The sequence below is a fragment of the Molothrus ater genome, chromosome 9 (genome assembly GCF_012460135.2).
Source record: "Molothrus ater isolate BHLD 08-10-18 breed brown headed cowbird chromosome 9, BPBGC_Mater_1.1, whole genome shotgun sequence".
In the NCBI taxonomy this organism is placed as follows: domain Eukaryota; kingdom Metazoa; phylum Chordata; class Aves; order Passeriformes; family Icteridae; genus Molothrus; species Molothrus ater.
Genome location: NC_050486.2, coordinates 4,968,822 through 4,984,100, shown reverse-complemented (window position 1 = coordinate 4,984,100; position 15,279 = coordinate 4,968,822). Strand labels below are relative to the sequence as shown.

At 37.9% G+C, this 15,279-nt stretch overlaps 1 protein-coding gene across 1 annotated transcript in view; it reads left to right on the top strand.

Annotated features, from left to right (window-relative positions):
* The window catches only part of RABGAP1L (RAB GTPase activating protein 1 like), a 232,916-nt gene that overhangs the window by 54,341 nt on the left and 163,296 nt on the right, over nucleotides 1-15,279 (top strand).

Genomic DNA, 15,279 nt, shown 5'->3' with positions numbered 1-15,279 from the left:
ACAGAAATTCTAGGGTAGATGCTGTTACTCAGAGTTTCCTTTCCTAATGTTTTCATATTATTTTGCTACTTGTCCTCTTAATTTGACATAATTAATTATGCTTGTGAAGTTTAGAAGCATCCCCAGCGTGAGAGCTGTCCTGGTGTGGCTACTTTTTTCTTTATCAAGAAGGAAGAATGTTTTGCTACTGTAAATTTTTCATTTTGATGTTGTAGCTGTGTTATGTTTTCCTTAGAAACCATTCACAGGACATCTGTCATCTGTATGGTGCATCAAAGCCACCTCCATTATTTGTTCCTGCTTTCCAAAAGTGGGAGAGACGTTTGTTTCAGGGTGGAGGAGGGAGTGGAAAACTTCTAAAATGCAATGTTTATCTTGATGCTGAGGCCTTGTGCCTTAAAAATACCTTGTAACACTTGGCCTTTTCACTACAGAGGTATTGCAGTGATGTGTATTTTGGAAGATGGTATTTCATACAGTATTTAATATGAAATATTGCACTGTTACTGATGAAAAATTGAAATCCTCTGCTGAACGGAAGCATTTATGCAAACAGGGTTTTTTTCTAAAGTGAATGATTTTCCTTCTGAAGTGACAAAACTTCTTCTGTAGTTTGTCTGTCTAAACTGCTGGCAATCACATCATTTGGCAGTGAAAGACTCTTGAAAGGAATGAACAGGAGAGCCTGTGCCATACCAAAGGTAGGGCCCCTCTTTGGGAAGAGTTAATATGGGATGCTCCAGAAAAAAGTGTCAGCTGATTTTTTTTTAATGAATTATTGTCTGATATTTATGTCTGTGAACAGAACTTTTCAGTTTCATTTTGGTGTGTCAGTTATGTGAATTAAGCAGAGATAGTAGTAGACTATGTTTTAGTAGTATACACTACTAAAATCTTGGTTGTATGTATTTCAGTAATAACCTAATAATAATTTAATAATGTTAAGCTTCAGAGTTATTTGGGTATTAATGACTGTTCACTTTCTTCTCCTGTATGAGAAAGCAGAACTGATTTCTTTTATCTGCATTTTTGTTATGCCAATATACCAACAACACAAACTTTATTTTTTCCACAGTTATTTAATCTTCCTATCAGATCCATCGTTTTCATCTTGATTCTTTCAGTTTATGTATATGTTTGTACAAATTCATTGTCTCCTTGTGTTTTGGTCATTCTGCTTGATGTTTCTCTTCTGGAAGCTAGATGTATTTGTGGGTGCCTTGATTATTTCAGCAGTATATTCCTTGAACATATGTGTTCCTGAGCGAATCCTAGGGGAGTGGGGAGAGCTGGTGATGCTCTGCACTTGCAGTCCTGGCAGTCAAGTGGGCTCAATACCAGAAGAAGGAGGTGGTACAAACATCTGTGTACTTGCACCATTGCCTACTGACACCCCACAATCCCCCAGAACCTCTCTCTCTCCTCAAAGAGCTCCCCATTGCTGCCAGTCCCTGGAGCAGTCCCTGAGGTTCTGTCCCATGGTATCAGATCCTTCCTCTGAGCCTGCTCTCCCAGCACTCCAGCGCTTCCCTGCTCATCCAGCCTGACCTGCACCCCTGGGTTACATTGATAATTGTGAGAAACAAGGCACTGGAGACCAGTAGAAAAATCTCTGCCATGAATCTGTCACAGCTTGAAAGATGAACTCAATACTTGGAATTATGAATACTGAAAACCTGATTTATGGTTGCCTCTACTGGCGACAGAGCGAAATCTGGTAAAAACCTGATTTTACTACAGTGTTGCTGGTGAACTTCTGGTGAAACTGTGCTCACTGGTGAGAGTTGTGTTGTTGGCAGGCCAAAAATGTGTGCCTTGTGATACTCTGAGTGACAGCAGACTCTCAGCATTTAAATTTAGTTTAGAGACCATGGTATAGACACATTAGCTGTTCTGTTCCAGTCTTGTGCAGCAGTGCTGTGTTAGATTGGCCAGCTATCAGTCCCATCACCTAAGAAATCTGCCTGTGCTTTTATCCTGTATTTATCCATCTGTATGCAAAGCTCTGGAACCTGCTGCAGGGTTTCTCAGCTACAGGAGTGCTTGGTTCAGTTGTGTTCTGTAGGAGAGGGGTAATTTGGGGCTTGTTTTAGAATCTCAATTCAGCACTGAAAGCAAAATAAAATGTCTCATTTAGAAAAGTTAATGCTGCACTTATTTTCTCCAAAAGGCCTCCATGTCCTCTAGTCCAGAAGTATGTCAGGAATGATCTGGTGAGCTGTGTTCCCTCTTCCCTAGATCAGAGCATTCATTTTCAATCTCTAGGTGAGTTTGGAGTTCCAGGAGGAAAGGGAGAAAGAAATCCTTGTGTTCTCACAAGTACTGACAAGCACTCTCTTAGGTCTCCTGCTGAGTTCCAGCTTGATGATTACCATGAGCTGCTCAGGAATTTTGACTGGAGCACAATAATAGGCCTTGCATACAATTTTAGAGAGTGGGAGTTGTGATTTGGCAGCTGTTTCATTTCTGACATATATGTAAATGTGTTCTGTATGACAATCAAAATCTGCCTTACTTCCCTTGCCATGGGCTCTTCACAGTGCTGCACGTGGCACCTGACAGGAAGGGGGAAGTCAAATATACATCAGTAGGGATAAACATGTATTTTTATTTATGTAATTATTGTAAGGAAAATAAAATCAGAGTGAGAAAAATCTGCTTGTGATAATGAAGAGGTAATACTGTACTTAAAGAGCTTTTGTAAAAGCATGTCTGATCTGTTTGTTAAAGAATATAGAAAAATGTGCACGAGCTGAGGTCAGTTCATTGACAGAGTGTTTTCTCCTGCATTCTTGGCATTATTTCATCTTCACTGGTTCCTCTCCAGAGACTGGAATGAATTTTTCCATGATAAGTGTATTCAGAGCTCTGATAAACTGGTGGCTGCCGAGCCCCAGTGTAGCCTGTTAATGATTGGAGTGAGTGGTGATTGTCTGCTGCAGGAATCAAGGATGGTGCTCCCCTTGCCCCAGTGTGTTCTTGTCAGAGCAGGTGTCAGGCACTGTCACTGTGTGCATGAGGAGGAATTTGCTGTCACATGATGGCAGTGTTATAAATAAGAAGCTTGACTAGGCCAATATTCAAGCAGCAATCAATTTATTAATTTATATGGTAAAGTATGAGCAATACAGCGCTGGGTACAGTAGGGGAAGTTTTCACTCCAACTGCACACCGATAGTTGAGGGTTACAGGTATTTATAGGGGTACTCATAAACTTTCTCAGCAATTTCTATTCCAATTTTTACTCATCAGCAGTTTCTATTCCCAATTTTATGTCACAATTCTATACACTATTGTGATTTAGTTTTTCTCAGGATGTATCCCTAAAGGAGTATCCCTAGATGGTGCTGGTTGGGTTTCTGAAAGAAGGAAGACGAATCCCATCTGGTGGAGTCCAGCTCCCCAGACGTGGGTCCACCTTTTAATTGCAAGGACTATAAATCTCAAAACAGTGATGTCCAGCTTCCCTTGGTCGAAACTATAAATCCTTGAGTTGAGTTCATCTTCCTTTCTCAAGCTGCTCTTCTCTGTTTTGTTAAGGTGTGAGATAAGCAAGTTTCCTTTATATATATTCCAAAGCTATAGTTTCAAGGATACAAACAATATTCTAAAATTATACTTCAAAAGGTTATTATTGCAAAACTCTTTAAGGATTAACTACAAGCAAAAAGCAACATTCTTAATGCTTTAATTCCAATGTTCCTAAATCAACTAAGGTTAATTGCAAACAAAAGATGGGTTCAAAGGCCTTCTTCCATGCTTTACTTTCCTCAGTTATTAGTAGAATTCATCTTTATAACTGTCCCATGGTCAGTCTCCACACGTATCACAATCACAAATACACACATTGCCTGTGTGTACCTGACACCAAACACAGCTTTGTATTTCACAGCAGTGATGTGGCAACTTAGCCTAAAATACTTGTTGCATCTGCATGGGGACAGATTTTTTTTTATTGTCTCTTACACTGCTTATTATCAGAGTTTTGCTTCTCTGTTTGAGATGGTTTCATTCTTGGAGGAATTCTCACTGCTGAATTTCTAGGGTGAGACTTGTTTCCTGTCAGGGCTGAGTGTAGTAGTGTAAGTAAAATGAGAACAGGAACAGGAGGCTGTCACTCATCTTCTGTAGTTTGAAAACCTTTGGGTGGACTGTTTTAAGGTAGCATTTCTGGTTCTAAACTGTATGATTTATTCATAAAAGACTTCCAGTTTGCAACAGGAATTCCCTTAAGAAATGAACTGTATGTTCATCTAACAGCCTATATAGACTTATTTTAAATGCAGCAGCTGCTGTGGTTTAAGGAAGCAAAACCTCTTTTAATTTATTATTATCAGTTTTTAAGTAAGATCAGAAAAATAAGCCTCAGATAAAGCAGATGTTGGTTGTAGTGTATTACTCAAAACAATGTAAGTTTGTGTAGGAATGAGAATGCCTGGTTTTGAACTGATGATGACATTGAGTTGAAGTTCTTAAAGAAAGATGGAATGGCTGTCCTTCCAAATGACTTGTAAGAGAACCAAAAATAGATTATTTGTTTATTGTCATAATTTCCTTTGGCAATATGAGCATGTGCCCAGGACAGTTAGAGATAATAACTAATTAAAGGGTCAGGCTTCAGAAGACTTGGCCAAAACCCAGCTTTTTCTGCTGACTGTATTTTTGGGGTTTTGTCTCTGGACCAATAACATTTCATGTCACTCCACGTGAGAGTGAAAATCCTAAGAATTCTTCCAAGCTCTGAAAGGCATGAAAATAACAGATCTCAGTAATTTAATAATTTGAAAATGGCACTAATCAAGGGTGTCACTACTCCAGCAGTATAATTCTCATGCAATGGTAAGCAATTAGAGCAAAGTATTTTCCATTGCTGCAGAAGGTGGAGCAAATGGATTGGATTTGGGGCTGGATGAAATGAATCAATTTAGAGCTAATATATGTAGTTTATCTGTTCTGTTCGGACCAGCATTGTTATTTCTTATTCCTACAAGACAAATCCTCTTTTTTTTAAAGCAAAAGAAAACCCAAAAGTTAAACTTGCAGGTTTCTGGAATTGTGTCTTGTCCAAAATTAAAAGTTAGAAATAGGATAGATGAAAATAGCAAAAACTGTTGTTGAAGTTTCACGTGCTTAAACACAATCTTCCATGTCTTGAATTAACTCTGATTATCTGTTTCTTGGAGCATCTCTCTTCAGACTGAGTTTCAAGGACTGAAGATCAACTTTCATGTAAACCTAATGTAGAAATGTATTTATATTTTAAATTTTGAATTTATCCAAACTGTTCAAACAACAAAAGGTATTTGCTTCTTTGGTTCACACTTAATATTTACTTGGCTTTTTAATTTTTATTGCCAGTTTTCATAGTTAGGAAAAGGAAAACTGTGGAGATCACAAGTGAATCACTGTTTCTCTCCAAAGAAGATTAAATGCAGTTGACTTTGAAACTGGTGCCTTGATGTCAGGTTTGTTTGGTTTTGTTCATTTAGTTTTTTAATTTATTTTATTTGTGTGAAGCAAATACAATTTGTGTGAAACAGTTTAGCTGGGAATTGAGAGAATTCCTTACACAGGAAGGCTGTTTTAGTGTGAGTAGAAAATGAATCAAGCTTGTTATTTGCAGCAGTACCAAAGGATGTGAAGTTAGCACTAAGGAGGGGACGAGGAATATTTTTTTTTTGTCCCAGTGGCATCGTGCAGGGTTGCACTGCTCAGTGTTCTGAGACTAATTAATCAGTAAGGGTGTCTAATTAAAAAGATGACTGTTCACCAGCTGCCACAGCAGGCTGGTTAATGGACTGAAACATTAGAGTATTTTTGTAGAAAATATTTGTGTTCAGAATGCTGCATCTGTTTGTCCTGATTGAAAATGGGGGAGTTAAGGCCTCCATAGCAAGGAATAGATTTTTTTTTTTTGCCTATTTATTTTGTCTCCTTACTAATTAGGAGTTGTGTTCCTTGACTTTTAAAGGAAATAGATATCAAGGATGGCATAGCAGTATACTAAACAATTGTAAAAGATCCTATTACATAAGAATCAATGATCATTATAATCAAAATGTGATTTTTTTTTTCAGTTAATTGAAAAGAGAAAAAGCTAATACCTGTTACTTTGCTTTTTGAATATGAGGCACTTGGGCATTAGGCAAAATAATTCTGGAGGAACTGATTGCTTTTTCTGAGTTTCCTGTTTCTTTGAAATTCTGTATATATAGGCAGTTTCTTAGGTTTTACTTCTCCCCACCTTTTCTTAAAGGATAAGGATGACTGTTACTCAACTCTTCTCTTAAACTGAGATAATTCATTTCATGGCAAGTAGAGCCTTGATATTTTTATAATGTAATATGGTTTGTAGAGACAAATCAGCTCCTGCTGGTTGGAGTGATAGGAAGCTTCATTTTTGGTGTAAGCTGATCTGTTGGTGCTGACAGTTACAGTCACCTACTTTGAATTATTTTAGTGGTGCTGCAACACTGTGGGACAATAAAGTATATAGGAACTGAAAATACTTACTAGAAATCAGTGAAAAATTATTGTCTCTGAAGAGTAGAAGTTGATACAATTTTAATTCTTTAAATAGCTTCATTTAAATTCAGACTTCAGATAAAAGGTTTAGTTCATGATAAATGTACCAGGGTACCTAGTTCCACAGCAAATGTTAATGTTTCTCTTACCAACTCAGGAATAAAATGTCCCTAAGGTGAATTTAATTTGCTAAGTTTTGATTCATTTAGCACTCATCTGGAAAAATTCTTTCAATTTTGTGTGCACAAAAGGGAAAATCTTATGCTAAGTCTTCATCTTCAAAGGAATTAATCAGTTTAGTGACAAGTCCCTTCAGGAAATAAAGGAGGAGCATCAATTAGTAGTTTTTATTTTTATGTAATCTAAATTTTAATGTTTCTGTATGATACTTGAGGTGGAAAATATCACAGTAGTATTTTATTTTCATGGCCTGCACAAAATTATAAAATATTCTGCTGCATTAAGAATTTTTCTGCAGTTTCTTTTCCATACATAACCACATATAAGAACACTAAAATAACACCGACAATACAATTCCTGGCTCTTCAGGTGATATATGACCTCTCTGCCCTAAAAGTCACATCAATTGACACATTTATTCTGCAGAGTGGAGTAGAAATGAGATTTGCATGTGCCCTCTTGGAGCCTGTTCTGTTTTTCTGTGTGAGTTTATGATCCATTTTCTGCAAACCGGGCCAGCAGAGTTGCCCATTATTTCAAACAGGGCTAAAACCAAGGGAGTATCAGTATTGTGGCCTGAATAGGTTTAAATGATGATTACTGGAAGAATTGATATTGCCCCAGCTAGTGTCATAAGCTTAGGATATATGAATATTGATGCAGATAACAAGTGGTTTTTAAGTAGGATGGAATTGGGATGTGTCATTGCCTCACTGTTCCCTCAGAGTGTGCTAAGAGCTGCTAGGACTTGGCACCTCAGTGCTGGTTTGAAAATCCCTGCTATTCCTTCCTGGATAAAACATAAATAGATATCCCAGCTGAATTTGAACGTTGGTTTGTTAGTCAGTGTTGTTTCCCTGTAGCAGTAATGATGCTAATGCTGAAAGAGCAGCTGGAGTAGAGACATTTTAAACCATGGTTTTCTACATCCCTGAGTAAAACTGGATTGTTTTAGAGGTTCCCTGCAGCGTGTGTTGTCTTCATGGAATTCTGTGGGTATGATCTTCCCTGTTAGCACGGGGCACTGCTTACCTGAAGGAAAAAGTAATGTCTGTGTCCACTGCCAGAGCTGGGTTTGCTGAGGGATAATTGTGTTTGAGGCAATCAGCTTGCTCTTGGTATTCCTCTTTCCTCTCCAAACCACTTCTTCCTAACCAGCCTCTGTTTTCAAATAAAGATTGCATAACTGGCATTCAGGAGGCTGCAGTGCTCCAGAGCTGGAGCTTTAGAAATCTTAGATACCTTTATTGGAGAAAGCAAACCACCTTTTCCTGACTATTAGTTGCTGATTTCAGTATGTTAATATTTGATGCTTAGAGAGGAACACAAGAATCCAAACATTTGGTGTTTAAAGTCTCTTAAAATGCCTTTAACACCAATACTGGTGGTCAGCACTTCAATAAAGCTTGTTTTACCATAGCTGTGGACAGCAGTTCAGAACAATGGGAATAGTAACAAACCCAGCAAGGTTTGAGCTGCATGTGTAGAATATTGAGGTGTACAGAAGTGATGAACACATCTCCTAAATCCAAACTGGAATTTGACATAGGAGTGAATTCTGAACCTTTATGTATGACTTCTTCATGATAAAACCCCCAATGACAGGGTTATTTGTATGTTCTGTAGGATATTCTTCCAAGGGCCTGAGCTGGTATTAAGGTAGATTTTACAGTAATCACTTCAAAAGAGATTAGAAACCTGTAGATCTTCTTTACAGTCTGTATCCATTAAGGAATTTTTTCCCCTTTGCAGTGATGAGTGTGGTTTTACAAAGAGTCATATCTCCTGTCAGGAAACAAATTTACAGCTGCTGAGGTAAACTAACCAGAAGGAGATTGTTAGAAAGAGTATATGCAATAGCAGACTGCAAACAATCTTTTATGTAGGTTTTGTGGACACAGACAAATATTTTGGCAGCTAGGATTTTTTTTTTCTTGCTGAGGGTTTTCATCAGTTGCTTTTTAAACCGACAACCAAATGCTGATGATATGGAGCAGCACATATTTTAGTCATATCCTGCATATGACAAAGCTGTCTTCAGATGGGTGGTTTGTCTTCAAAGTAATCCAGTTTCAAAATACAACCTTTTTTTTTTGACTCAGTAGTACAAGATGCAGCCTGCATTAAAACTAAATAGTCATTAATGGGGATGGCAGTTTCAGCCAGCCTGCTTGCCAAAAGAGGTATCTTTTACTGCATGTTCCATCTCTTCTTTATACCCTTACCTAGCATTTGCAGAGCTAGTCACAGTAATTGTGGAGTTTTATTTGGAAAATTTCCTTCCCCCCATTGCTCTCAGAGAGGATCACTGTTCAGGTGTGGTGTCAGGGTGAGATGGGAGCAAGCACTGGGGCTGGGCAGGATGGATGGGTGAGGCAGCCTTAGGCAGGTTAATTACAGTAACATTGCAGTCTAATTACACTTTTTGGTCCTGTATGGCAGAAGAATTGGAGCTACCTTTTGGATCTATGCCCCCTTTCTTTCATGAGTTTGTAAATGTAATTCCAGAAAGTTCTTTTAGGCTTTGTTGTCACTTGTCTAGGATTTCCTTTCCTTTTCTGCAAAGACTCTCTAATTCTTCTTTAATGGACATTTGAAAATATGTTAACACACATTAAGGATAAAATACACCCAAAAATGCTAGACTGAGTATTCTTTGGTGGTGCATTTATGCATGCATGTGTGTGTGTTCAAAGCAGAATGGCTGCCCCGATAAACAAGAATACTGATGCTGGATGCCAGCAGTGGATTTACACAGCTGGCAGTCAAGGAGTAATATTTGGATGTCTGCTCATTTATTTTGAACTCAAAACCATGTATTTCAGGCAGCCATGCACTTGATTGAGTTTAGGCTATTACACAATGAGGAAGTTAATTTCATAGAAAGCTCAGAGCAGCAGTAGCTGGTTGGCTTTTCAGGACTGTCTGCAGTGTCTGGTTGAGTCAGGAACAAGCCTTGGAAACAGGCAGCCAGGCTGCTTTAGCCCAAGCAGAGACACGCTTCTGAAACTTGGATTTAAAGTCTTGATATTCCCACGTCTAGGATTTATCCTGACTCCTGAAAATGTATGTAGAGTGAATATTGTACATGGAGTTTCCTTTGCAGAAGCTGTTAACTTGGTCATAGATTAGGTAAGATATTTACCAACATATTTTACATTTCTAGAAATGGTAGCTTCCCATGATGCTTGAGAGGGGATGAGTTAACTGTGTGTCCAGGCTCAAGGATTAATACTGGGGCTGGGGAAGCAAAACTGCAGAAATCCACATGAATTTTCAGTGTTAACCTTGTTGCACAGCCCTGTGTATTATCTGAATTTCCAGTGTACATCTGATTTTTTTGCTGCAACAAGGAATCAATCTGATTCTTCTCCATTTAGTGCAAGCAAAGAGCCTGACTTTGAGCTGTGTTTTTGGCCATGCTAGTTCTGCTCACTGGAAGCTCTTGTGGATTGTGGTGAGAGACTTTTCATGTGGGTCAGAAAAGAGATATGAGTACTGCTAGTAGCAACCTTAATTTTCAGTGCAGTGATGCCAAAATAAAAGGCACAGGCTGTGTTAAAACACCAGCTTACACTGGGATCCTAGCACATGCTATGTACATGGTTTAAGTGCAAATATTTCCAGTACAAGTTACTGTTTCTAGTCATAATTTCCTGAAGTATCTGTTAAATACTTTGCTTATTATTAATTAAGGCTTGTCTCAGTATGGCTTTTGAAATACTGTTAATTTTAAATAGAAATAGCAGTTTTGACAGTCTGAGAAATAATGGATAGGAGAAGAGTTCTCTGAGATTGAAAGTACTTGTATAATTAGGAGCCCTGAAATGGTCATCAGGGACATATCTGAAATTTAAAGATATGATCATCTTGTAGTCGTAGGTACCTTTATAATTCCATACATACAGAGACAGAACTCTGCTGCTTCAGACAGATTAATTTTGCTATTTCCTAACTTTCCAGTACTTAATTTAAAATCATTAAGTAACCTTTATCAGGGAGTCCTAGAATGGTTTGGGTTGAAAGGGACTTGAAATCTCATTTTCAGTCCACTCCCTGCTGTGGTGGGCAGGGAGAGCTTCCACCAGCCCAGGTTGCTCCAAGCCCTGTCCAGCCTGGCCTGGGACACTTGCAGGGATCCAGGGGCAGCCACAGCTTCTCTGGGCACCCTGGTACATTTTGTGGAGCTAGGAAAGGTCACTGCACATCAGAGAAGTGGTAAAATGTAGTTATTTCTTCCTCCTGACTCTGAGAACTTGCAATGTGCAATTTTCTACTCACCTTGAGATGCTCCCTTGCATTCCTTAGAGTTCTCTGGAATTGTACTAATTGGGATCTCTAAAGCAGAATCCCCCCCAAAAAACCCAACCTCTGTTTGTCTCTGAAGCTCTTCCTGTAAATTGAGTCATAGATGATACATTTTAAGCCAGCAGAATGTTTGATTATTCTACTTTTGACTGCCTTTAAAATTCTAGTTGCCATAACAACTTTATTTCTTTATTTTTAGCACATCAGTTGCCATAACAATAAAATATAGCTTTTTGAATGTAATCATTTTCCCTTAATTTTTTTGCTTTGTTTTATAAAGCACCTTCTTGGGGGGAAAGGAAATGTGCCAAAGCTCATCCCCTGTGAGCACTTGGGTTAGAACATTAGCTGAAAAATAAAGCTTTTTATAATCTAGCCTTATTCCATTTCTATGGCATTTTTTCTGACTACTGAGTATTTTCATAACTTAGGCAGAAAAATGAATGCAAATCATTTTCTTCAAATAATTTTTACTTGTTTAAAACCTTTCTTTGTAAAAAAATTGCTTTTCCTCATTCTTATTTCTTTTAGTTAGTGTTATTTGAAAACCTTATCTGTTAAGAGGATCATTTCTAATATTTTTTTTCAATATACAGAATGTCCATAAAGTCACTGAGTTAGAGGGAGTATTTTGTTCAGCATGTGAATATTCTGTGTTTGGGGCATTTCGATGTGATATATCTTTAAAATATATGAACAAAGATACTGATTTCCAGCTTCAAGCCATAATCTTGAGCAGAGGGGAGAGGTTTATGTGTGAATTTAATATTGGTGAAAGAAGTTGGCCTTGAATGTAATCTGTAGATTTGACTTCCCCATTTCCTGGTCGTGTCCTTTCCAAAAGGATTTGTAGATATCAGTGTTTTCTTTATATTTAACCTCTTCTTAGTTCTGTTCAAGTATATATTTGATTTTAGTTTTTTTTTAAGAGATGGGAGATAATATCAGGTTTGGTAGTTCTTCTAGAATAAATGATTTCTTAGCTCACATAACATTTTACATGTGCCAATTTCTGGCTATAAATATAAATGTCCTCATTATCTAATAAGACAAAATTTGCTAGTTATTGGAAGTTGAATGTATTTAGATGTCATCTTGAAAAAGTTATCAGATGTATGATGACTTTATAAATTTTAATTAGCTAATTTTTAACTCAGGGCTGTGGGGGGGGAAAGTCAGTAATTCTTGCTTTCAGTGGCATTTTCCTAACACCTCTCATTTCTGGATTCCATGTCTGTGAGTTACCCAGGAATGTACTTCCAATGTTATTGGCAACATTTTCCCTGTAGATCATTCTCAGCAGGAAGCTATTCCTTGTCCTTTCTCATATATGGATATTGATGCAAGTGTGTTTAGATCCATGCTGGAGGAGAACAGAAGTGATACCTCTTCAGCACTTCCAGCTGGGAGGAAGATTTGGTCTAAATGAAGCTGAGCTTAAAAATCCATAAAAAGAAATTGTGCCACCCTTCAGGTTATAAATAGTTATTGTGGCATATCCTTCTCATGTTCCTCTTTCCTGTTTCTTCACAATGTGGTAGAATAGTAATCCTGAGTAACACTTAGTTTAAAATAGTCTTAAAAATCCACTATTTACTTTATTTTTAGCTTTTTTGTTCTCAAGAAGTAGTGGAATTGGATTTACTGGGATTTGAGGTTGGTACCACCTGCTCCCCAGTAGACCCTGCACTAAAACAAATAGCAGCTCTTTAGTTCTGAACTGATTCTGCCCCTACCAACACTTGGAGCTGTGCCTTCATCCCCTAAATGATCCTGGTTGTTCAGTGCTTTTCTGAGGCACCTCTTGTGTCCTTGAGGAAGAACTATTTTTAAAGAAGTCTATTAAAGGAACAGTTTAGGGTGGAATGTATCAATTCTGTAATCAAGTAAAGCATGAATTTTTGGTGTGAGCAGGCACTTGTTTCCAGCCAGCCTGTCTGGGTTAGACTGGATGTTCTGGGAGGATGTTCTGTGATGGTTTAACCCCAGCCACACCCATGGATAGGGGATTTGAATCTGTCCTTGCTGTCTGACTGAGTTTGTCACATAAGAGCTGGCAGTTCACTAAGAACTGCTAGAAGAAAATACTTAGAGTACTAAGAAGAGAGAATTAGACTGAAGTGGAACATCCAGACTTTTGATTTTGAAGGACAGGTGTATGTGGGTTCAATCCTTATGTTCTTAGTAGTTGCTTTTGCATGGGCCCTACAAGTTGGCTGCCTATATTAAGGCTGTAATAAATTATGCATCAGTTGAACTCATTAAATCAAAATTGCTTGCCTTTTAAAAGGTCATGCTGTAGTTTAAGAAAACTGTTTGGCTTGCAGTGTGTGAAAAATTGAAGCAGGCGATCACAATGTTTGGGATTTTTTTTTAATAGCTTTAAAGTTTCTTATTCTAGCTCTGCTGAAATGGAATTACTGCTAATACTGACTGAGCTTATGCTCCTGCCAGGCAAGCTGGAATCCTTTTCAACATATACTTTCTTGGTGCCCACTTGAAATATGCTTTTAGAATACCAATATCTGTGGAATGTAATTCCTGGCTTCACACAGACAAAAGTATTAGTAAAAGTACAACTATGTCAAAATATGTCTCTAAAAGGTTTGAATGAATGCAGTACTAAAATCTCTTATGTATATTTTGAAATATGAAAAATTATTCCCACAGGAAACAGCAATGCTACCTGCACTGTGCAGACTATTATCTACATTTCAGCATTTTTTCATTTACAGTTCTCTTAATTGCTTTTGTCCTGTGATTTAATGTTTTAATTGTCCCTTGAAAGATGGGAGCAGTGGAGGATAGTAAGTTGGTGTTGTTTTGCCAGTATACTTTTCTTTTTCTTTTTTAAACTGCTGCTAGTGGAGGAGCAGGTGGTTTAATGTAAGTGGCACATGCATGAAACTGTCAGAGGGCACATGTTTAAATTTTTGCTTTTTGCATCATCCTAAGTTTATCTGGTGCTTCTTATCATATATGGTCAGTCAGTAAATAGCATCCTTCTGTAGCTTATGTGCTGTTGAAAACAAATCCTCTTTGGCTCCTGAAAAATGTTAATTATCGCCATTCAGTTGGCTGCACAGCATTTCCCTGAAGTAAATTCCCTTCTTGATTGATAGTTTATTGCACAGAGTTTTATTTCCATTGATTCAGGGCACAGGACTTTAGTGGTATTTGTCATCTGGATTGAGCTTGTAAAGTGGATTCCATTTGTTCTAGGACCATCAATATCATCTTGAGAGAAGCTAGAATTCAGAAATTCAGGAAAATATTTGCTTTGTATGCATCTTTGAATGGCATCCCTGCCCATGGTAGAGAGGGTTGGAACAAATTGATCTTTAAATTCCTTCCAACCCAAACCATTCTGTGACGCTATGAAATAAAATCCATGAGATCACAGGCAGTAATGTTTAAAAGGAGATAGTAGCAATTTACTCCAAAAAGTTGCATAATATTTATTAAGTACATGAATAATATTAGGAATCATTTGAAAGTTTCAAACTTCAGAGGCATTTGATGTAATTGTTGCTTAACAGCATGAAAAGACTGCACAATAAACTTGCAAATGTGAATGCCCATCTCTCTCTACTGATCCACATAAAAAAATTATTTGCCCATTTCTTCTTGTTCTGCATCACAGCATCCTAATTACCTAACACTTGTGTGATGCTGGCTAATATTTGCATCATTAAAACAGTGCTGGAAAAGGACTGGGCTGTGAGTGCTGCAGAGGATCAGGCTGCATTCTCCTGAACTGCCCCCAGCCTTGACTCCAAATTACACCAGCCTCTTCCTTCTGCCCCACCTTACATAGCCTGCTCTGCTGCTGCCACCAAATCCAGTTTTTCCCTCATGCAGAAAAGGCCTCTGCTGCCTTTTTTCCTGTAGCCTGTAGGAGGTGAGAGCTCCACAAGAGCATCTGCATTTCAGAGCTGCAGCTGTGTACCCCTGGTGTCTCTTGATCTTTGTTGCAGCAGCAGGTACATGTGGCATAGCACTGTAAAATGATTTATGGCATTCTTTAGGATCATAGGATGGGAGGGAGAAGGAAGGGAACTTGTCTCTGATAGCAAAACTGAAAAATGAGTCTAGCAGGTGGAGAAATGGTTTAAAAGTTTCTACAATATACTGTTTACTTCAGTATATTCTGAGGGAATATTATATTCTATATAGATAGAATATATATATTCCTTCAGAATATATATATTCTATATGTAGAATATATATATTCCTTCAGAATATATATATAGTCTATATGTAGAA